Raw genomic sequence first — 26,041 nt, forward strand, 5'->3', positions numbered from 1 at the left:
GGAGACAGCGACAAAGCAAAAAAAAAAAAAAAAATATATATATATATATATATATATATATATATATATATATATATATATATATATATATATATGTATATATATATATATATATAAGAGCAAGGTTATTAGGTACAGTAGGGGTGAGGGTCAAGTCAATTGGGAGGTGAGTTTGAATGGAGAAAAACTGGAGGAAGTGAAGTGTTTTAGATATCTGGGAGTGGATCTGTCAGCGGATGGAACCATGGAAGCGGAAGTGGATCATAGGGTGGGGGAGGGGGCGAAAATTTTGGGAGCCTTGAAAAATGTGTGGAAGTCGAGAACATTATCTCGGAAAGCAAAAATGGGTATGCTTGAGGGAATAGTGGTTCCAACAATGTTGTATGGTTGCGAGGCGTGGGCTATGGATAGAGATGTGCGCAGGAGGATGGATGTGCTGGAAATGAGATGTTTGAGGACAATGTGTGGTGTGAGGTGGTTTGATCGAGTAAGTAACGTAAGGGTAAGAGAGATGTGTGGAAATAAAAAGAGCGTTGAGAGGATATATGTGTCGGAGGTGGAGGGAACGAGGAGAAGAGGGAGACCAAATTGGAGGTGGAAAGATGGAGTGAAAAAGATTTTGTGTGATCGGGGCCTGAACATGCAGGAGGGTGAAAGGAGGGCAAGAAATAGAGTGAATTGGAGTCATGTGGTATACAGGGGTTGACGTGCTGTCAGTGGATTGAAGCAAGGCATGTGAAGCGTCTGGGGTAAACCATGGAAAGCTGTGTAAGTATGTATATTTGCGTGTGTGGACGTGTGTATGTACATGTGTATGGGGGGGGGGGGTTGGGCCATTTCTTTCGTCTGTTTCCTTGCGCTACCTCGCAAACGCGGGAGACAGCGACAAAGTATAAAAAAAAAAAAAAAAAAAAAAAAAAAATGTATATATATATATATATATATATATATATATATATATATATATATATATATATATATATATATATATATATATAGGGGAGAAAGAATACTTCCCACGTATTCCCTGCGTGTTGTAGAAGGCGACTAAAAGGGGAGGGAGCGGGGGACTGGAAATCCTCCCCTCTCGTTTTTTTTTTTTTATTTTTCAAAAGAAGGAACAGAGAACGAGGCCAGGTGAGGATATTCCCTCAGAGGCCCAGTCCTCTGTTCTTAACGCTACCTTGCTAACGCGGGAAATGGCGGATAGTATGAAAGATATATATATATATATATATATATATATATATATATATATATATATATATATATATATATATATAATATTTGTTCAGTGTTTCCCGCGTCAGCGAGGTAGCGCCAGGTACAGACGTTAAAAAGGCCACATTCACTCACATCCATTCTTTAGCTATCGTATGTAATGCACCGAAAGCACAGCTCCCTATCCACAACCAGGCCCCACAGACCTTTCTACGATTTCCCCCAGCTGCTTTACATTCCCTGGCTCAGTCCATTGACAGCACGTCGATCCCTGTATATCGCATCGTTCCAATTCACTCTGTCCCGTGTATGCCTTTCATCTTCCTGCATTTTCAGGCCACGATCACACCAAATCTCTTTCACTCCATCCTCCCATCTCCAATTAGATGGGGCATGCATACATTCCCATTGGTGACAGACAAGTAAAGAGCATTGGTAACTTGATATAAAGGCAGATTTTTTGATGAGCAGACGAGAATATCAATTTGGTCAGTAAAAGATGACATGGTGACTCGGTCTCAAACACACCTCAGGGACCCTTGATGACGGTAGTGAGAGTGGATGGCGTCTTGGAAGATTCGTTAACATCTGAAGGTGTTTCGGGATCTGTCGGTTGAGGGATGTACACTGTAGGTGAAGGCCACAACGAGCCTGACAGTTGACAGGCCTGACGCTCAAACACCACCCATCACAGCAGCTCTTAATCCGTGCGCTCCCGTCTGAGGCAGTTCTAGCTCGCCATATATTTATGTGTGTATGTGTGTGTGTGTGTGTGTGTGTGTGTGTGTTTAACCCAACCTCTGACAGGTAATCAAGAGATATGATCTAATCACCTGAGTAATTAGGAGGCTAATTAGATGACGGGAGTTACAGTGATGTGAGATGGATGGATTGTGTCAGTAGATTAGCCATGAAGTAGGACTCATGTAGTGTTATGCGGAGTCGAGGGGTCGTACTGATATGTATACATGCATGTATGTGTATGTATGACATGCATATACATACATACATGTTTATATGTATGCATGTGTATTATAAACATTCCATGTATGTGTATACATGACATACATAAACATACATATTTATATTTATGTATGTATATCATAATATTCCATGTATGCGTATACATGACATGCATAAACATACATTTTTATACGTATACATGTATATCATAAGCGTTCCATGTATGTGTATACATGGCATGCGTAAACATACATACTCATTTTTTTTTCATACATATTCGCCATTTCCCGCGTTAGCGAGGTAGTGTTAAAGACAGAGGACTGAGCCTTAGAGCGAATATCCTCACTTGGCCCCCTTCTCTATTCCTTCTTTAGGAAAAATATAAATGAGAGGGGAGGATTTCCAGCTCCCCGCTCCCTCCCCTTTTAGTCGCCTTTTACGACACGCAAGGAATACGTGGGAAGTATTCTTTCTCCCCTATCCCCAGGGATAATATTTATATTTATATATGTATATCATAAACATTTTATACATGTGTATACATGACATTCATAAACATACATGTCTATGTGTATGTATGTATATCATAAACATTCCATACATGTGTATACATGACGTGCATAAACATACATATTCATGTGTATGTATATGTATCATAAACATTCAATACATGTGTATACATGACATGCATAAACATACATATTCATGTTTATGTATGTATATTATAGATATTACATGCATGTGCGTACATGACATGAATATACATGCATGCATATCTATGCGTACGTATGTATATTATAGATATTCCATGCATGTGTGTACGTGACATGAATATACATGTATGCATATCTATGTGTATGTATGTATATTATTGATATTCCATGCTTGTATGTTCATGACGTGGATATACATGCATGCATATAACTGTGTACATATGTATATTATAGATATTCCATGCATGTGTATACATGACATAGATATACATGCATGCATATCTATGTGTATAGATATTCCATGCATGTGTGTACATGACATGAATATACATGCATGCATATCTATGTGTATGTATATATATTATAGATATTCCATGCTTGTGTGTACATGACATGAATATACATGCGTATCTATGTGTATGTATGTATGTATATCATAAACATTCGCAGCGTGATGACAACGTCACCCCAACACACTAAGCACACAACAGTTTTCTCTCACTCGACCAACAGTTCCCAAATTACTTTCCAGAGTACACAAAATTAATCCCCAGGGGTGGCGTCCTCTTCCCTCCCCACTGTCCCATCCTTTTCCCACCCCACCATGCTCTCTTTCCCCTCCCCACCAAGCCTTCTCCCACCTCCCCTGCTCTTGACCGCCTCCAACGACGTCGTCGTCATTCCACTTAGACACTACAGCAGTTACGAGCATCACGGATAATGGATAAGTTTGGGAGACAGAGTGTCGGGGCTGGAAGTCTTCCAGGCTGAGTGGTGAGTTCTGGAAACTGGACCTGGGACTTTAGGTGGGGGCCTGGACGACGGAGGGATGAAATTCAGAGGTATTATGAATGTGACCGAACCACAGAGAATACAATTACTCCACAAGTCTTTATAGAGATTATGTTTTTATGTTTTTTTAAAGTTTCTCACTCACATGGGCCACTCAGTCCCCCCCTCCCCCGTGTCCAGGCCGGCCCTAAGGGGCCATGGTATGCCAGCCCTTCCCTCATGGCCCCACCTCAGCCCTCGGTGGTCTTACGAACATCCGGGGATGTGAAGCTTACATGAAGGACGTGAAAACAGTCAGATTTTCAAATGGGTTTTCGAAAAGTATGGTTCGTTGTCATTATAGATGTGCCCGACGTGCCCCCGAGTTTAATGCTAAGCAAATATCTGGTGTTTTCGAGATTTGACAAGTTATAAAGATGGACACCGGATGACTGTGCTGCAGTGGGTGACCCAGACGGCACTGTAGTGGGTCCAGTGGGCGACACAGACGGCATTGCAGTGGCTCCAGTGGGTGACACAAATGGCAGTGCAGTGGGTCCAGTGGGCGACACAGATGGCAGTGCAGTGGGTCCAGTGGGTGACACAAATGGCAGTGCAGTGGGTCCAGTGGGTGACACAGACGGTAGTGCAGTGGGTCCAGTGGGCGACACAGACGGCATTGCAGTGGCTCCAGTGGGTGACACAAATGGCAGTGCAGTGGGTCCAGTGGGTGACACAGACGGTAGTGCAGTGGGTCCAGTGGGCGACACAGACGGCATTGCAGTGGCTCCAGTGGGTGACACAAATGGCAGTGCAGTGGGTCCAGTGGGTGACACAGATGGCAGTGCAGTGGGTCCAGTGGGTGACACAGACGGCAGTGCAGTGGCTCCAGTGGGCGACACAGACGGCATTGCAGTGGCTCCAGTGCGTGACACAAATGGCAGTGCAGTGGGTCCAGTGGGTGACACAGATGGCAGTGCAGTGGGTCCAGTGGGTGACACAGACGGCAGTGCAGTGGCTCCAGTGGGCGACACAGACGGCATTGCAGTGGCTCCAGTGGGCGACACAGACGGCAGTGCAGTGGGTCCAGTGGTTGACGGAGACGGTAGAGCTGTTGTCCTGCAGTGGTCGACAGAGACGGCAAACCTACAGCCGTGCACCGGGTGGGTGGGTGGGAGTACGTCCGGCTTGGTGAAGCTGAGGGAAGGACCCGCGGGGAACTTTACAGGATGAGCATTTTAACTGAGATCTGCTTCGTTAGTCGCGATGAGAGTCCTGAATTCTTAAAAAGGCACCCCCTTTCTGTCGCAGCGGTTGTGCTACTGGGGTTACGACGGAAGGGCGAACTCTCCCGACAGCTGTTGTACGACCGGGATAATTTCGTAGGATCTTTGCAGTTGGCCAGCGTCTCTCGAATCATGGGAACTCAGCGTCTTCGACGTTTCAGTGTTGAAGAAAACGGTTCGACTCACGATATATCTCAACAACAAGGAGGTGTGAGGCTGGCCAGTGTGTTTTCACCGGATTATCATCTTCATCTGTGGCAGGTCGAACTTGCGCCTCTGCTGGAGAAGTGACAGCAACAGATGTCTGTATGAGTGTAAATCAGTCACGTTACCAGACACATGCAGCCGACACAACCATCCCTTAGATACTCCTTCTCCTTCCCCTCTGAAAAAACCAGAAGACTCCTCTCCTGCTACCGTCGACGATTTGACTAAAAGAGACATCGATTAGACCAAGTCACGGTGGGATCTCACTACCCAGCGTAACCACCTCCTCAACAGCCTTACAGAAGACCGCAACAGACACTGGAACTCGTCAGTTATCACTACAGAGCAAAGCCAAATCAAATCCCCACAAGAATCTTGGATTCTATTGGAGCGGTGACAGCAACAGATGCTTGTGTGGGATAAAGAATCAGTAAACCCATGCATTCTAACTCAGGTTTCTGGTTTGCATCTTATCAGTTTACTCTCATTATCTTCATACGTTCATTTGTCTTCATCCTGACCAAGAATGGATTAGGGATGACACACAGAGAACGATAGTAAACGGGAGGCAGTTGACAGTAATCAGCACAGAAGCACAACTGTTGATGATCAAGGTAGTTTGTTCTGCTACATTGACGCGTCAGTTTGTATACACATACCGCAGCCTGAAGGTAATATCCTCATACAAACTGAGGTTATGTGGACTTAGGACGAGGAGGGTGAAGGCGGCAGTATGAATAAATTATGGACGACAGGCGATGAAGAGGGCATTAGTGTGGCTGGTGGGAGTGAGGAAGGTGGTGTTAACTATGATGCTGATCACAACACGAGACAGGGATTATGCTGGTCCGCTACCACAGTGAGGGACTAACTGCTTGTGTTTTGAATAGAAAACTAACTTTGAATTACTGTCTTTGAAGTTATTCCTTTGTAAATGAGACTAGATTCTTTTTAGATTTAATCGCCTTGTACCCTAGGCCTCCTGCGTATAAAACCTTGACACACACACACACACACACACACACACACACACACACACACACACATGTATGGGTGTCATACAGTTATGTCACAAAATAACACGCGATTCAGAAATATGCTGGTAGCCTACAACGAAAAGGAAACACGACGATCCAAGCGCTTCGTAATAATTTACACTAGAGATAAACATAATGACCAATGTAAGACATGTAAGACGCATAACCTTATCACGCGAGGGTCAAGTTGGTAAATGTAGTAAGAAACGTGATCACCAAGGACAATGGTCGGTTGACCAAAGGCAAGAATCGGTTGACCAAAGGCGAGAATCGGTTGACCAAAGGCGAGAATCGGTTGACCAAAGGCAAGAATCGGTTGACCAAAGGCAAGGGTCGGGTCATTGATTAACTCATAAACTTGTGCATGTTGACAGTTCTTTGAATCATGAAGACGTACTTCGTACATGCTTTCATTGATGTGGACATTATTGTGGAGGCTGTGTGAGATAATGTTAGATTCTATATCTCTATCTACACCTGAAAGACAAGATACAATTTAATGAGCGTTGTTCCAGCCAGCATAGAGCAGTGGATTCCAGCACGAACGCTGTACTGATGCTGCTTATTTTTACATTCAGTTCATATCCACTGTGTCCCAGTGAAAGCTGATTGCGCTCTTTACTTGGTATCTAAGAAACAACAATTTGAATTTCCATGCGAGTTTTATATGATTATGTTCCTCACTATATTGCTGTTTTTAATTGCATTATCGTTATCAAATTTCTTAAGTAGTTGGTTCAGTCCTAAGGAGTTGCTGTGATTCGGTTTTTAGTGCTGTAAGGTTTTTTTTGGCTTATGAGTTGAAAAATATCTTTCTGGCACCACACAGGTTTGTCAATGATGGTCTCCGAGTTCTTTAAGAGCGCTGCAATTTGACAGGTTTTTACTGATCTCACCATCAAGAAATTCTGGACTTCAGTTGCGTGATAAGAAAGACATCTGTAGATTCCTGAAGGGAGCGAAATTTTGAGGAGACAAAGGAGAGAAGTAATGATGAAAACGACCGATTTTGTATTTGAAGTTTGGTCTTAACATTCTGAATTACAAGATGCTTAATCTCTCTAGATCTTGAAGAACCGAAAACGGGATAACGTTCACACCTTCTATCACCAATGTGGGGAGACCTCGAGCACTCCATGTGGTGTGAACTAGAAACCTCATGACACAGGACCTCAGCAAGTGGGTGAGGGGACGCCACAGCTTAATATCAGGAGGCAAGGCAGCCGAAGAAGACCTCAGCAAGTGGGTGAGGGGACGCCACAGCTTAATACCAGGAGGCGAGACAGCTGAAGAGTGTGACGATAGTAACACAGTCATGGAAACGAAAGGGAAAGCAAAGGAAAGTAAAACCTGACTGACAGATTTTGAGCTAGATGGCGCTCAAAGTTCCCAGATTCAAGGCTCACGACGCGAGAAGCAGAGTGAGCGCCCATGCTACATATGCTACGTAAAAGGGATACGCCGACCATGAAACGGAAACACTGATGTAGATTCCTGTCCGAGATATGAGAAGTTTGAGTAGAACCATCACTGGACAGATGAGTGTCTGAAAGAGGAAAAGAAGATCTGGAGAAGCGATACCTAAGACGTGTTTCACAGTGGAGCTTCTCTCTGGAGGCCACGAACGCTGGTGAAGTGACGGAAGGAAATGATCTTGTCTCACTGGACAGGTCGGAGAAGCGGAGGGAGGTAGTACCTGAGCACAATTCATCTTTCCACAGCTAAACCATGACTAGATTCCTAGCGCCTCGCTATGCTGGGTATTGGGACCATGTCCTTTGAATATATCACGAGGTAATAGATAAAATAATGAATAGATAAATGAATGAATAACGGTTTAACGGATGAAGGCGCAGCCTTTTTGCTCAAAATAGACAGGTGAGGTGAAGGGTAATGTCAAGGGCTTTTGTGAAAAAGAGCGAAGACGCAAGTGTGGATGGTACACATGGAAGGGGATCAAAGACCCCGTTGTTCTCTGAGCACCGCATGTAGTACAACGCACCTTAAGGACATTTGTGTGAAAGTATCATCCAGTAGTCTCGTGTATTTGTGGGGATAACGAAGGACGCACAAGAACGCAGAGGCCTGAGTTTCGGTACTTGCATAACAGATGCACCCCAAAATGACTTTTTTAGTAGTATCACATAGGGCGAACTGGTGTTCTGTAGCTGTCTTGTTAAACCTAGGTCCTCGGCTTTTGGAATCCACGTGAATACAGGGTCGAAGCCAGGTCACAACGACGCCCTTCACCCTCTCCTTACTTCACACTCCCTTTCCACGTCAGCCTCTCCCTATCAACACAGCCCTGAACGAAAATCCGTGGATCTTCCAGCGCCCATCTCCAAAGGCTACTGAACTATGGTACTTGAAAAATCAATCCAACAATGGTTAGTTCCATCCTCAAGGCAGATATAAACAGACCCCCTCGTATCTTAGACTGTAGAGGAGGTCAGTCATCATGATCGCTATGGTTCGTTAACCTGGACAGACCCTGGGTCACTGTTGAGCAAGGTGAAAGTTCATTCATCCACAGCAGTATATATCACCACTGTTTGCCGTCTGACAGGGAAAACTTTGTGTTATAATCCTATTTCTCTCAGTTAATCATGACGCTGATATTGTGTTGACTTGCGGCAAACACTCGTCTGGGGCCAAGTTCCATGGCCGTGGAGGGACGGGTTTCAAATGGCTTAATCATGAGAGATGTGTTTGATTAAGCCAGGGATCGATGACTCCCGATATTTAGTGGGGGTGGGTCGGGGGGTCCTGAGGCGTGTGGGTGGTTACCAGCTTATTTTGGAGGGAGGAGGAGGAGGAGGAGGAGGAGGAGGAGGTGTGAAAGACGCTGGTTTGTCGAAGATTTTACTCCTTGGGCAGTGTGAGGGAGGGAGTGATTCATGCGTGTTACTGTATCAGACTGTGGCTCCATCCTTATGACCATCATGCTGGACTCCCTCATGCTGACCATCATGCTGGACTCCCTCATGTTGACCATCATGCTGGACTCCCTCATGTTGACCATCATGCTGGCCTCCCTCATGTTGACCATCATGCTGGACTCCCTCATGTTGACCATCATGCTGGCCTCCCTCATGTTGACCATCATGCTGGTCTCCCTCATGTTGACCATCATGCTGGCCTCCCTCATGTTGACCATCATGCTGGCCTCCCTCATGTTGACCATCATGCTGGACTCCCTCATGTTGACCATCATGCTGGCCTCCCTCATGTTGACCATCATGCTGGACTCCCTCATGTTGACCATCATGCTGGACTCCCTCATGTTGACCATCATGCTGGCCTCCCTCATGTTGACCATCATGCTGGTCTCCCTCATGTTGACCATCATGCTGGCCTCCCTCATGTTGACCATCATGCTGGCCTCCCTCATGTTGACCATCATGCTGGGCTCCCTCATGTTGACCATCATGCTGGCCTCCCTCATGTTGACCATCATGCTGGCTGGGGCACAATTGTTCTGACAGATCTTCAAAAATATAGTCTGAATAAGTCTGGTTTATTGATGTTATAATAACTCAGGCCAGCAAAACCTGAAAGTTGATCTTGAATTTATAATTTAGACCGAGAAATAAATGGTACGAAAGATTTTTGTTGTGAACTTAGATATAAAGGAACAAAAAAAGAAAAAGAAAAATCGCTTTGAAATGACTTGCTGCTTAACAGTCTCAGTAGATGAGGCGTTGAGAATGAAAAAACAACAGTCATTTGTAATCTATTATTTTGTCCTGTGAAACAACTCAAACATTCATTTTGTAATTTAGAATTAATACTGTGACTGTAAACTTATACATTCTCAGTCCTGATAATGCCCACATTTTTGAGTATAAGTCAATTATCTCTGCGAGAAAAAATGGATCTTAGGAATGGTTTCAACAGCTCTGGGAATTGTTGACAAAGGTGTGCGTTTTAACCCGCCAGCAAGTCCACGAACACTTAAGTGTGTGTTGCAAGACTGTTGCTCCCTTGTGTTGAGCCATCGTGCCGGTGGACGACTGTGTTGGTGTTCTTAGACTTGCTCCCTTGTGTTGCGCCGTCTTGCTGGTGGACGACTGTGTTGGTGTTCTTAGACTTGCTCCCTTGTGTTGCGCCGTTCTTGCTGGTGGACGAATGTGTTGGTGTTCTTAGACTTGCTCCCTTGTGTTGCGCCGTTCTTGCTGGTGGACGACTGTGTTGGTGTTCTTAGACTTGCTCCCTTGTGTTGCGCCGTTCTTGCTGGTGGACGACTGTGTTGGTGTTCTTAGACTTGCTCCCTTGTGTTGCGCCGTTCTTGCTGGTGGACGACTGTGTTGGTGTTCTTAGACTTGCTCCCTTGTGTTGCGCCGTTCTTGCTGGTGGACGACTGTGTTGGTGTTCTTAGACTTGCTCCCTTGTGTTGCGCCGTTCTTGCTGGTGGACGACTGTGTTGGTGTTCTTAGACTTGCTCCCTTGTGTTGCGCCGTTCTTGCTGGTGGACGACTGTGTTGTTACAAGACTGTGGCGCCCTTGTGTTGAGCCGCCAAGTTGACGGAAGGCTGTACTAGTGTTGCAAGACTGTATGATCCCTTGTGTTGAGCCATCCTACTGAAGGAAGACTGTATTGGCGTTCTCAGTCGTGCAGTCGTTTGATAATCATACTGTTGAAACAATGGTGAGAAAGGTCATCGCTGGACAAGTACAGGAGAGCCTCGCATTAAACCATTGAATCCCTAATACACCTCGAAGGTATGGGATGGAAGAGTTCATTCCTACGCCCCCGTAAGTCACCGATCCTACGAGTCAATAACACCAACTTCTGAAACGAAGAACTTCAGGTAACCAGGTGTGTTGCGAGAGCGAACTTTAGATAATCAAGTGTGTTGCGAGAGCGAACTTTAGATAATCAAGTGTGTTGCGAGAGCGAACTTTAGATAATCATGTGTGTTGCGAGAGCGAACTTTCGATAATCAGGTGTGTTGCGAGAGCGAACTTTAGATAATCAGGTGTGTTGCGAGAGCGAACTTTCGATATTCAGGTGTGTTGCGAGTGCAAACTTTAGATAATCAAGCGTGTTGCGAGAGCGAACTTTAGATAATCAAGTGTGTTGCGAGAGCGAACTTTAGACAATCAAGCGTGTTGCGAGAGCAAACTTCAGATATTCAGGTGTGTTGCGAGAGCGCCGTTAGTGGTCAGAAAAAAATATGTCACATATGATTAGGAGAATTGTGATGGTCGTCTGTAAGAAGGAAAGCGCAGAAGGTCCCAGGGAGAGATTAAGCAGCTGGCCTACGCACGTATGTGTACACTGGCGGATGTAATGACCACGAGGCATATAGAAGTAAGTAATATATATAGTGACCTCGGGACGATGACGATATAACGACCTCGTTAAAGAGAATGAGTCAACGGGATCGTGTCCTGGCTGAGGGGGACCGGGGCTGTGAACCCACCACAACCCAGAGACGCGACGCCGTGTCTACCGCCTGCCAGCTACCCATGCTACAGCCAGGTGTATAGCCTAACTCTGCTACGTAGTGGTGCGCTCCTCCCTTTATCTGGAGATCAGAGATAGTTGTGCTCAGGATTCGAACCAAGAAAGAGTATTGTGGAGGTACTGGGAATATGAACTGGTGGAGGATTATATTGTGGAGGTACTGGGAATATGAACTGGTGGAGGATTATATTGTGGAGGTACTGGGAATATGAACTGGTGGAGGATTATATTGTGGAGGTACTGGGAATATGAACTGGTGGAGGATTATATTGTGGAGGTACTGGGAATATGAACTGGTGGAGGATTACATTGTGGAGGTACTGGGAATATGAACTGGTCAAGAATTACATTGTGCAGGTACTGGTAATATGAACTGGTGGAGGATTATATTGTGGAGGTACTGGTAATATGAACTGGTGGAGGATTATATTGTGGAGGTACTGGGAATATGAACTGGTGGAGGATTACATTGTGGAGGTACTGGGAATATGAACTGGTGGAGGATTATATTGTGGAGGTACTGGGGATATGAACTGGTGGAGGATTACATTATGGAGGTACTGGGAATATGAACTGGTGGAGGATTATATTGTGGAGGTACTGGGAATATGAACTGGTGGAGGATTATATTGTGGAGGTACTGGGAATATGAACTGGTGGAGGATTATATTGTGGAGGTACTGGGAATATGAACTGGTGGAGGATTATATTGTGGAGGTACTGGGAATATGAACTGGTGGAGGATTATATTGTGGAGGTACTGGGAATATGAACTGGTGGAGGATTACATTGTGGAGGTACTGGGAATATGAACTGGTCAAGAATTACATTGTGCAGGTACTGGTAATATGAACTGGTGGAGGATTATATTGTGGAGGTACTGGTAATATGAACTGGTGGAGGATTATATTGTGGAGGTACTGGGAATATGAACTGGTGGAGGATTACATTGTGGAGGTACTGGGAATATGAACTGGTGGAGGATTATATTGTGGAGGTACTGGGGATATGAACTGGTGGAGGATTACATTGTGGAGGTACTGGGAATATGAACTGGTGGAGGATTATATTGTGGAGGTACTGGGAATATGAACTGGTGGAGGATTATATTGTGGAGGTACTGGGAATATGAACTGGTGGAGGATTATATTGTGGAGGTACTGGGAATATGAACTGGTGGAGGATTATATTGTGGAGGTACTGGTAATATGAACTGGTGGAGGATTATATTGTGGAGGTACTGGGAATATGAACTGGTGGAGGATTATATTGTGGAGGTACTGGGAATATGAACTGGTGGAGGATTACATTGTGGAGGTACTGGGAATATGAACTGGTGTAGGATTATATTGTGGAGGTACTGGTAATATGAACTGGTGGAGGATTATATTGTAGAGGTACTGGGAATATGAACTGGTGGAGGATTATATTGTGGAGGTACTGGTAATATGAACTGGTGGAGGATTACATTGTGCAGGTACTGGGAATATGAAGTGGTGGAGGATTATATTGTGGAGGTACTGGGAATATGAACTGGTGAAGGATTATATTGTGCAGGTACTGGGAATATGAACTGGTGCGGGCTTATGAAAACAGTGGTCCTATGAAGTGGTATGAGAGTGGATGGTGCAAGGACTACCGTTATGAAGGCCTTGGGAATGTGAAGTGGTGCGGGTTGTACCATGGGGATACCGGGGATATGAACTGGTGGGGAGGTGGGTTGGAGCGGGAGTTCTTACAGGGAAGATGTTGATGTGTGGAGGAGGCCAGTCATGCGTGGGTAAGCTGGTCTGTGATCCGCGTTGCCTCATGCGTACGGACACTGAGCTCCTCGCTCGCTCCCCCTCGTAACTCTTGCATATGATTTTCGGCTGAGCGCTGGAGCTGAGCCCGCGATTCGCGTGTTTATATTAACACTCCGTCTCTTGCAAAGGTCAGAGATGCTGTTTCTCGCGTCCCAGTTAATGTGTCTTGTGGCCTTGCGTAGACTGACCTGGAAACTCGATTCAGTGAGGATGGTGGAGGAAGAATACTTGCCACGTATTCCCTACGTGTCGTAAAAGGCGATTAAAAGGGGAGGGAGCGGGGTGACTGGAAACCTTCCCCTCCCGTTTTTAATTTTCTAAAAGAAGGAACAGAGAAGGGGGCCAAGTGAGGATTTTCCATCTTAGGCTCAGTCTACTGTTCTTAACGCTGCCTCGCTAACGCGGGTAATGGCGTATATGTATAAAAAAGTTGTATATATATCCTCCCCTCTTGTTTTTTTTTTTTTGTTTTTTTTCCCAAAGAAGGAACAGAGAAGGGGGCCAGATGAGGATATTCCCTCAAAGGCCCAGTCCTCTGTTCTTATCGCTACCTCGCTAACGCGGGAAATGGCGAATAATATGAAAGAAAGAAATATATATATATATATATATATATATATATATATATATATATATATATATATATATATATATATATATATATTTCTCACATACATTCTTCAAAGCAAACACCTGATCCACACATCCTCTACCACTTCTGAAACCACACTGCTCTTCCCCAATCTGATGCTCTGTACATGCCTTCACCCTCTCAATCAATACCCTCCCATATAATTTGCCAGGAATACTCAACAACCTTATACCTCTGTAATTTGAGCACTCACTCTTATCCCCTTTGCCTTTGTACAATGGCACTATGCACGCATTCCACCATGAGTCATACATACATTAAATAACCTTACCAACCAGTCAACAATACAGTCACCCCCTTTTTTAATAAATTCCACTGCAATACCATCCAAACCTGCTGCCTTGCCGGCTTTCATCTTCCGCAAAACTTTTACTACCTCTTCTCTGTTTACCAAATCATTTTCCCTAACCCTCGCACTTTGCACACCACCTCGACCAAAACACCCTATATCTGCCACTCTATCATCAAACACATTCAACAAACCTTCAAAATACTCACTCCATCTCCTTCTCACATCACCACTACTTGTTATCACCTCCCCATTTGCGCCCTTCACTGAAGTTCCCATTTGCTCCCTTGTCTTACGCACTTTATTTACCTCCTTCCAGAACATCTTTTTATTCTCTCTAAAATTTAATGATACTCTTCACCCCAACTCTCATTTGCCCTTTTTTCACCTCTTGCACCTTTCTCTTGACCTCCTGTCTCTTTCTTTTATACGTCTCCCACTCAATTTCATTTTTCCCTGCAAAAATCGTCCAAATGCCTCTCTCTTCTCTTTCACTAATACTCTTACTTCTTCATCCCACCACTCACTATCCCTTCTAATCAACCCACCTCCCACTCTTCTCATGCCACAAGCAAATGGATTTGTATGTAACATTTATGGATCTGGAGAAGGCATATGATAGAGTTGATAGAGATGCTCTGTGGAAGGTATTAAGAATATATGGTGTGGGAGGCAAGTTGTTAGAAGCAGTGAAAAGTTTTTATCGAGGATGTAAGGCATGTGTACGTGTAGGAAGAGAGGAAAGTGATTGGTTCTCAGTGAATGTAGGTTTGCGGCAGGGGTGTGTGATGTCTCCATGGTTGTTTAATTTGTTTATGGATGGGGTTGTTAGGGAGGTGAATGCAAGAGTTTTGGAAAGAGGGGCAAGTATGAAGTCTGTTGGGGATGAGAGAGCTTGGGAAGTGAGTCAGTTGTTGTTCGCTGATGATACAGCGCTGGTGGCTGATTCATGTGAGAAACTGCAGAAGCTGGTGACTGACTTTGGTAAAGTGTGTGAAAGAAGAAAGTTAAGAGTAAATGTGAATAAGAGCAAGGTTATTAGGTACAGTAGAGTTGAGGGTCAAGTCAATTGGGAGGTGAGTTTGAATGGAGAAAAACTGGAGGAAGTGAAGTGTTTTAGATATCTGGGAGTGGATCTGGCAGAGGATGGAAACATGGAAGCGGAAGTGGATCATAGGGTGGGGGAGGGGGCGAAAATTGTGGGAGCCTTGAAGAATGTGTGGAAGTCGAGAACATTATCTCGGAAAGCAAAAATGGGTATGTTTGAAGGAATAGTGGTTCCAACAATGTTGTATGGTTGCGAGGCGTGGACTATGGATAGAGTTGTGCGCAGGAGGATGGATGTGCTGGAAATGAGATGTTTGAGGACAATGTGTGGTGTGAGGTGGTTTGATCGAGTAAGTAACGTAAGGGTAAGAGAGATGTGTGGAAATAAAAAGAGCGTGGTTGAGAGAGCAGAAGAGGGTGTTTTGAAATGGTTTGGTCACATGGAGAGAATGAGTGAGGAAAGATTGACCAAGAGGATATATGTGTCGGAGGTGGAGGGAACGAGGAGAAGAGGGAGACCATATTGGAGGTGGAAAGATGGGGTGAAAAAGATTTTGTGTGATCGGGGCCTGAACATGCAGGAGGGTGAAAGGAGGGCAAGGAATAGAGTGAATTGGAGCGATGTGGTATACCGGGGTTGACGTGCTGTCAGTGGATTGAATCAAGGCATGTGAAGCGTCTGGGGTAAACCATGGAAAGCTGTGTAGGTATGTATATTTGCGTGTGTGAACGTATGTATATACATGTGTATGGGGGTGGGTTGGGCCATTTCTTTCGTCTGTTTCCTTGCGCTACCTCGCAAACGCGGGAGACAGCGACAAAGCAAAAAAGAAAAAAAAAAAAAAATATATATATATATATATATATATATATATATATATATATATATATATATATATACACACACACACACACACACAAAATCACAATAAGTACATGACTTGATAAATGCAGATTCCTAGGAAAAGGAATCTTGAGAATCCTGAGCGCTTTCGTGTATTACCACATCTTCAGAGGAATGTTTACAGAGTAAAATATATGCGATGGAGGTTGTGTATAGAGAACCGGAGGAAACATAGAATGGGGTTAAGTGACCTTGTAATGAGTAATTAGTGTGATTCGTCTGTGTGGACATTAATGTCACTTCGAAATTATATTAGAACTGGTTTCACGAATTGTCGAGGTGCGTGTTACCTGCCGTTTACATACAGTCTGAAATGTAATTTTGTTTCCAGTGTTTTCAGAAGAGGTTACCACTCTGTCAGGAAGGCCTTTGTAAGGCAGGTCAAAAGGCCCAGTTTGGTGGTAGCAACTAGGTTATCAAGATGGCCTTTGAAGAGTATATCAAAAGCCAGAGTTTGGTGTTTGTAATCACTCCCTCTGGAGCCTTTGTAGGGCAGGTCAAAAGGCCCAATTTGGTGTGAATAACCACTCTGTCAGGAGCCTTTGTAAGAGAGGTCAAAAGGCCCAATTTGGCGTTAATAACCACTCTGTCAAGGGCCTTCGTAAGAGAGGTCAAAAGGCCCAATTTGGCGTTAATAACCACTCTGTCAAGGGCCTTTGTAGGATAGGTCAAAAGGCCTAATTTGGCGTGAATAACCACTCTGTCAAGGGCCTTTGTAAGATAGGTCAAAAGGCCCAATTTGGCGTTAATAACCAGGCTGTCAGGGGCCTTTCTTGCGGCAGGTCAAAAGGCACAGTTTGGTGTGGAGATGTACGACTGATACAGACGGAAATGTTCACTCCACCAGTTGCCATATTAACTCGAAATTATGAAATGCTATGTTTAGCGTAGATCATTCGTGACCAGTTGCCGTAAATGCTATGTTTAGCGTAGATCATTCGAGACCAGGTGCCGTAAATGCTATGTTTAGCGTAGATCATTCGTGACCAGGTTCCGTAAATGCTATGTTTAGTGTAGATCATTCGTGACCAGTTGCCGTAAATGCTATGTTTAGCGTAGATCATTCGTGACCAGTTGCCGTAAATGCTATGTTTAGCGTAGATCATTCGTGACCAGTTGCCGTAAATGCTATGTTTAGCGTAGATCATTCGTGACCAGTTGCCGTAAATGCTATGTTTAGCGTAGATCATTCGTGACCAGTTGCCGTAAATGCTATGTTTAGCGTAGATCATTCGTGACCAGGTGCCGTAAATGCTATGTTTAGCATAGATCAATCGTGACCAGGTTCCGTAAATGCTATGTTTAGCGTAGATCATTCGTGACCAGTTGCCGTAAATGCTATGTTTAGCGTAGATCAATCGTGACCAGTTGCCGTAAATGCTATGTTTAGCGTAGATCATTCGTGACCAGTTTCCGTAAATGCTATGTTTAGCGTAGATCATTCGTGACCAGTTGCCGTAAATGCTATGTTTAGCGTAGATCATTCGTGACCAGGTTCCGTAAATGCTATGTTTAGCGTAGATCATTCGTGACCAGGTGCCGTAAATGTCTCCTCGCTGAGTGTAGCGTTAAGGGCAGAAGCTACAGGAGTGATTGGTAATTATGCCCTTGACGTCATCAGCAACGGTGTCAGATGTCGTACATACACTCGTAATTAGTGCATTAATTGAGTGTAGGAAGCAGCCATACCATCTTCTTGATTAAGACCTTCACGTGGATGGTAACGCCATCATGTGAGGTTGGAGTTTGGGTGCTGATACTGGGTTAGGCTGGCTTAAACGCCTCCGTCATCACCAACGTTATTTAGCTCAGACGTTATTAATATGTCGATAATAACATCGATGATAACGATAATAATAATAATAATAATAATAATGATAATAATAATAATAGTAATGATAATAATAATAATAATGATAATAATAATAATAATAATAATAATAATAATAATAATAATTATATTTTTTTTTTTTTTTTTTTTTTTTTTTTCCCAAAAGAAGGAACAGAGAAGGGGGCCAGGTGGGGATATTTCCTCAAAGGCCCAGTCCTCTGTTCTTAACGCTACCTCGCTAATGCGGGAAATGGCGAATAGTACGAAAGAAAGAAATACTACTACTACTACTACTACTACTAATAATAATAATAATAATAATAATAATGATAATAATAATAATAATAATAATAGTAATAATAATAATAATGATAATGATAATGATATTAATCATAATAATGATACTGATAATTATAATAATAATAGTAATTTTAATGATAGTAATTATAATGATAATGATAATAATGATAATGATAACAATAATAATCATAATAATAATATTAATGATAATTATGATAATAATGATAATAATGATAATGATAATAATAATAATAATAATAATAATAATAATAATAATAATAATAATTATAATAATAATAATAATAATAATAATAGTAATAATGATAATGATAATTATGATAATGATGATAATGATAATGATAATAATGATAATAATAATAATAATAATAATAATAATAATAATAATAATAATGATAATAATAATAATAATGATAATAATAATAATAATAATAATAATAATAATAATAATAATAATAATGATAATAATAATAATAGTAATAATGATAATGATAATTATGATAATGATGATAATGATAATGATAATAATGATAATAATAATAATAATAATAATAATAATAATAATAATAATAATGATAATAATAATAATAATGATAATAATAATAATAATAATAATAATAATAATAATAATAATAATAATGATAATAATAATAATAGTAATAATGATAATGATAATAATCGACGTAGTGAGACCTATCCAGTTTTGTCGTGGCATGATGACCAGTCTGGTCAGACACGTAATACTGAGTGGGTGGGTCATTCCTTGCTATGTAACCTCACGTTCGGTTGGGCATTGGTTGGAGTACGTCGCCCCATGATCATGTGGGAGGTGAGTCGACCTTCACTTCACATCAGTCTCGGATGAGAGGCCGCCAGTGGCTTATGTATGGATCACTTCAGTCCAGTCTATCGACATAGACACCGTCAGGATATCCCTATCCCTTGCCATAGTTAATGAACTACCTCCATCCTTCTGGCTCTTCCACCCGCTGTAGGAGTCCAGAACAGGTCATGTGACACAGGTCTGCTATTCGCAAAAAAAGATGAAAAGGTGGAGCGATATGTATGGGCTGGCGACTTCGTTATATCATTTGAACCGACCTTCATATGCATAAATGTCACCGTATGAGTTCATGTAGTTTGTACATATATATATATATATATATATATATATATATATATATATATATATATATATATATATATATATATATATATATATATATATATATATATATATCTTTCTTCTTTTCTTTTAAACTATTCGCCATTTCCCGCGTTAGCGAGGTAGCGCTAAGAACAGAGGACTGGGCCTTTTTTGGAATATCCTCAACTGGCCCCCCTCTGTTCTTCCCACGTATTCCCTGCGTGTCGTAGAAGGCGACTAAAAGGGGAGGGAGCGGGGGGCTGGAAATCCTCCCCTCTCGTTTTTTTTTTTCAAATTTTCCAAAAGAAGGAAGGATATATATATATATGTATATATATATATATATATATATATATATATATATATATATATATATATATATACATATATATATTTTTTTTTTTTATTTTGCTTTGTCGCTGTCTCCCGCGTTTGCGAGGTAGCGCAAGGAAACAGACGAAAGAAATGGCCCAACCCACCCCCATACACATGTATATACATACGTCCACACACGCAAATATACATACCTACACAGCTTTCCATGGTTTACCCCAGACGCTTCACATGCCTTGATTCAATCCACTGACAGCACGTCAACCCCGGTATACCACATCGCTCCAATTCACTCTATTCCTTGCCCTCCTTTCACCCTCCTGCATGTTCAGGCCCCGATCACACAAAATATATATATATATATATATATATATATATATATATATATATATATATATATATATATATATATATATATTTTCCTATGAGTCCACGGGGAAAATGAAACACGAAAAGTTCCCAAGTGCACTTTCGTGTAATAATCACATCATCATGGGAGACACAAGAGAGAAATTGCGATCCTTTCCAGTATATACGTGCTGAAAACAGATGAGTGAAAACATCACAGAAATGTCCAATAAACCTACTTGCACAAGACACAAATCTAAAGCAGATTTGGAAGGTCTATTTGCGTCAAACTGTTTCAGGTGCAAAAAATCTACATAGTGTTAATAGTGCTTTTGCCGATGTTTCCGGCCAGAGGTTCGCCAAACTCAGTTTAACACAAGCTCCAGCCAGAGTGTGACTGCGAATGCTTGAGTGCGAAAGAAAAATAAAAAGAAAGTGCATTGCATTGCTAATTGACGGGAAACATGCACACATTAGAAGTAATGAGTGGCATTAAGAATAAATGGCTCGTCGAGATTATTATTCAACTTCGGCAGACGCGCGTGTGTGTGTGTGTGTGTGTGTGTGTGTGTGTGTGTGTGTGTGTGTGTGTGTGTGTGTGTGTGTGGACGAGAGCCGGAGGCACCAGGGTGGAAAATGTGAGTGTGGGATTGACGTGTCCTGATTCATGTTTGTTGACCGCTGGCCTGATTCATGAGGCAGGGAGGGTTCCTCGACCCTCCCTGCCTCCTGCTCCCTACACTGCTGCTGGCCTGTCGCACCAACGGTGATGACCTCCCTCCTTAACCACGCCTTAAACGTCTCTTCAACTCAGGAGGTGCGGGCCCTATGCTCTAGGGCGGCCCGCCGATGGGGACGGACCTAACCACTAGGGCTTAGGGTGTTTGGGGTTGTCATTCTATCCAGCCCCACCCACCCACGAGATCTAGGCTCCCTCAAACATAATCGACTCGATTCTGACTTGGAAATATTCTACATGAGAATAGTGGGTTGTGTCAGTGCCGCATTCCAAACACGCATTCTTTACAAGGAACATTGGAATACAAAGGAGTGAAAACAATAATAGACCATTGTAGTTGATGCATTGTACCTTTGATACAGAAAAAAACGCATTCACACACACACACACACACACACACACACACACACACGTATACGTGCACACTAGGTGGTGTTGGAAGCTGTCAGGACATATTCAGACAAGGTTTGCCTACACCTAATAACATATGTGTGGGTCCGGACTGAATATATCAATCCATTCTGCGATATTCATGGCATCCGAGAACTTACTGACTTCAGAAATATTCTGAACGAAGTCACGATATTCACAAGAAAATATCAGATGGGTTTCGAAGAGAATTTACAGCAGTAAGGCCCCAGCATGTGTTGCTGCAACCTCGTAAAAGAATAACAAGAGTCCTTAAGATAATTAGGCCCCCAATTTGAGGCTCCTGGGTTGGCGTAGTTTGAAATATTAATTGAGGCTCCAGCTTGAGCCAGTCTTGCTTAGAGAGAGAGAAGCAAATCATGGTAGTGTTGCAGCGGGTCTTGGTAAATGGTCCTGGACTGAGTGGCGATTCCCTGATAGGGTAAGCAACAGTGGCCCTAGCTTGTGTTGCCTTGATGGAGTAATTGTGACCCTGACTTGAGTTGCAATGCATTGATAGGGTAAGCAACAGTGGCCCTAGCTTGTGTTGCCTTGATGGAGTAATTGTGACCCTGACTTGAGTTGCAATGCATTGATAGGGTAAGCAACAGTGGCCCTAGCTTGTGTTGCCTTGATGGAGTAATTGTGACCCTGATTTGAGTTGCAATGCATTGATAGGGTAAGCAACAGTGGCCCTAGCTTGTGTTGCCTTGATGAGGTAATGGAGGCCCTGATCTGAGCTGTGATGCCCTGATTGGATATGGAACAGCGACTCTAACTTGTGTTGTCTCGAAAGAGTTCAAATGATCTTCACTCGTGTTATGGTACCCTTAGAAGGGTAATAATGGCCCTAAGGTACGTGTTGGCGCTATGGTAGAGTAATGATGCCCCCCTTGAACTGGAGTTATGGTGTCTTAATGGAGCAAAGAACCCCTGGCCTGGGATGAGGCTTTTGGGGAATTAACAGACTTGGGTCGTGATGTTTCGTTATGGTGGCTTTGCGCTCGACTCAATCGCCTCACATCAAACTACGACGCTTTAAAAGAGGATCAGAACCTCGACATTTGGGATTTACTTCACTCTTCCGTGTCAGTAATAGAATACAAGTCCTTCGTTCTGACTTACAGTGCTCTAGTGTAGGGCCACCGACTTGAGCTGTGATGCTGTGGCCCGGACCACAGGGCCACTTGCTAGGGTTGTGGCTCATTGATGGTATCGAAGGGCAGACACACCACGGGTCGGATTCGAACCCTGGGTGGGACGTCCGGCTACCTCGCCCACACAGATGCTACAAGACGCCTGTACCTAGTTTCCCTCACGTCACTGAACTGAGGGTCGAAAACGGGTACAACACAGGGACACTGCTGTCTGTGTCGTATGGCCTCGTGTGGCCGAAGTGGTGGACGTACGCCACTCCCAGGGTCCGAATCCTCACGCTGGGCTGTAGAAGCTCCCTGATAGGTTGTTGGTAGTAGTTATGGTGGCTCCGTAAGGTTATATAGCCCTGGTTTAAGGATTGTGGTATTTTCAATGATTAAAGTTAAGAGTCTGTGTTACGATGTCACGGTACAGTATTAACGTGTCCAAACTAACTTTAGCTGTCTTGTAAACCCTCCAGGACATATTGTACTGTGAGGAATGAAATCAGCGGATGATATATCCAAAAATAGTCACAGAATACCATTTTGTTAGCGCACACACACACATACACACACACACACACACACACACACACACAGACACACAGACACACACACACGAGTGCAAAACTCTTTCCCCGTGCAATACAAATGGATTATTCCAAACAGGTAATTACAGACCAACACGGGTCGCTGAGGTGTAGCAGCGCTGCTGAGCAAAATGCAACCAGGTTCTGCCCCTCGTATCGTAAACACGGCAGTCGGCCCACACCTAAATCAGGTGTTCATCTTTCCCTTGAGGCTGGTCGATTGATGGGTATCTGGCTTAGTTAGAGGTGTGTGTGTGTGTGTGTGTGTGTGTGTGTAAACACAGACAGGGGTAAAGACATGATAGATATATAAAGGCAACACGAGTGTGAAACTCTCATACCTGTAAGACACAAATAATAATCACACAAAAGAGTTCTCTTTCCTTATTCTGGTCGTCTCTCTTCGTTACTTGTAACTCGCCAGCTACAGTGTACTGTTGCCACCGTGGTATCCACATCCCGTGACCCACGTCATATCCTCCAACGCTGGGTAGCTCTCCTCCGCCAGCGTGTGTTATCTGCGGCCTCTCAGTCCCTCATCAAAAGACCCACTGCCACACTGACAACCCGACCACTCACCAGTGGCTCAGACCCGCCTCTTTACCCCAGGTTCTCCTCCACTATTTCCCCTCGAGTTTTACCCTTTACTGCCTCCTATACTTTTGCCCTCCGTGCGCCTAAGTGTTCACATGTACCGCAGCTCTACCGCACTACTCTGGCAGATGTGGCCTTCAGTTCTTTTCCAGTCTTTCAGTTTTCGTTTAGAAATGAGTAGGGATTCGAGCCCTTTAGGCCCACGTATCCACGCTCTTGCAAAGAGCTTCCTTCGCAAATTACTACGCCCTCCCTCCTTGGCCACCATATGCTCCCCCACCACTGCCACTCCTTCCCTCTTTAGCTGTTACCCCTCCCTCACCGCCACCGTGCTCCGCCTTCTCCGCCACCACACCCTCCCTCACCATCTCTTCATCCCTGGCCACCTAACCCTGAACGAAAGAATGGCTTTGTTCAGTGGTGTAACCACTCAGCCCCACCATATTCCCTCTTATTACTTCCTATATTGTTGGATCAACCTTTCCTCTCAACAATGAAATATTTTTCGGAAGTATACCTCCTCAGTACCCAGGATTTTTCCTCCTGGCAAGGAGAGGGATGAATTACTGGCATATGTATGTGGGAGTGTCATGTGTCTGTGAACTTCCACGATGTGTGTGGAAACAGATAGACAGAAGAAAGGACCATCCTTTCATAGTAAGATAAGCCACTGAGCTCACTATGGTATACATCGCTGTGGCCACTCTAGTATACACCACGGCGCTCACTGTAGTACACACAGCGGCTCTCACTCTGGTGTACACCACGGCGCTCATTCTGGTGTACACCACGGCGCTCACTGTAGTACACATAGCGGCGCTCACTCTGGTGTACACCACGGCGCTCATTCTGGTGTACACCACGGCGCTCACTGTAGTACACATAGCGGCGCTCGCTTTGGTGTACACCACGGCGCTCATTCTGGTGTGGACCACGGCGCTCATTCTGTATGTACACCACGGCGCTTATTTTGGTGTACATCACAGCGCTCACTCTTATGTACACCACGACATACATTACGGTATACATCACGGCGCTCTCTCTGGTATATACCACGGCACTCACTCAAGTATACGCACAGTGCCCACCTCGGTATACACCATGGCGCTCACTCTGTGTCACATCACGGCACTCTAGTATACATCACGGCGCTCACTCTGTAGACACCACAGCGCTCACTCAGTAGACACCACAGCGCTCACTCTGTAGACACCACAGCGCTCACTCAGTAGACACCACGGCGCTCATTAGTATACATCACGATTCTCACTCTGGTATACACCACAGCGCTCACTCTGGTATACATCACGGCACTCACTGTGGTATACATCACGGCTCTCTGGTATACATGACGGTCTTCATTTTGATAAACTGCCAGGCGCTCACGAGTGTAGTATACACCAGTGTCCTCACTGATGTAGATGCTTATTGTAGTGTTGAAATTCTGCCCGTTGCTTTACCGCACTAGTAACTAGTGTTGTCATTAACAGGGCCTGGGTAGCAACGCCAGTCAAGGAGAAAGATAAAACCATCACGTGGAATGTCGCCTCTCACCCAGCGTTGTCCTGGTGAGGGTCCGGCCCAGCGAACGTTGTCCTGGTGAGGGTCCGGCCCAGCGAACGTTGTCCTGGTGAGGGTCCGGCCCAGCGAACGTTGTCCTGGTGAGGATCTGGCCCAGCGAACGTTGTCCTGGTGAGGGTCCCGGCCCAGCGAACGTTGTCCTGGTGAGGGTCCGGCCCAGCGAACGTTGTCCTGGTGAGGGTCCGGCCCAGCGAACGTTGTCCTGGTGAGGGTCCGGCCCAGTGAACGTTGTCCTGGTGAGGGTCCCGGCCCAGCGAACGTTGTCCTGGTGAGGGTCCGGCCCAGCGAACGTTGTCCTGGTGAGGGTCCGGCCCAGCGAACGTTGTCCTGGTGAGGATCTGGCCCAGCGAACGTTGTCCTGGTGAGGATCCGGCCCAGTGAACGTTGTCCTGGTGAGGGTCCGGCCCAGCGAACGTTGTCCTGGTGAGGGTCTGGCCCAGCGAACGTTGTTCCGGTGGGGATCTGGCCCAGCGAACGTTGTCTTGATGAGGGTCTGGCTCAGCGAACTTTGTCCTGGTGAGGAATTGGGCCAACCAACGTTTTCCTTGCGAAAGGTCAACCAGCTAAAGCCACGTCTTCTCATGGAACCAACAGGTTCTCCTCGCGGCGTATATCACCTTCAGCTGGACCAGCACCTGCCTGACGGGA

This window comes from Panulirus ornatus, chromosome 21 (assembly GCF_036320965.1).
Source record: "Panulirus ornatus isolate Po-2019 chromosome 21, ASM3632096v1, whole genome shotgun sequence".
In the NCBI taxonomy this organism is placed as follows: Eukaryota; Metazoa; Arthropoda; class Malacostraca; order Decapoda; family Palinuridae; genus Panulirus; species Panulirus ornatus.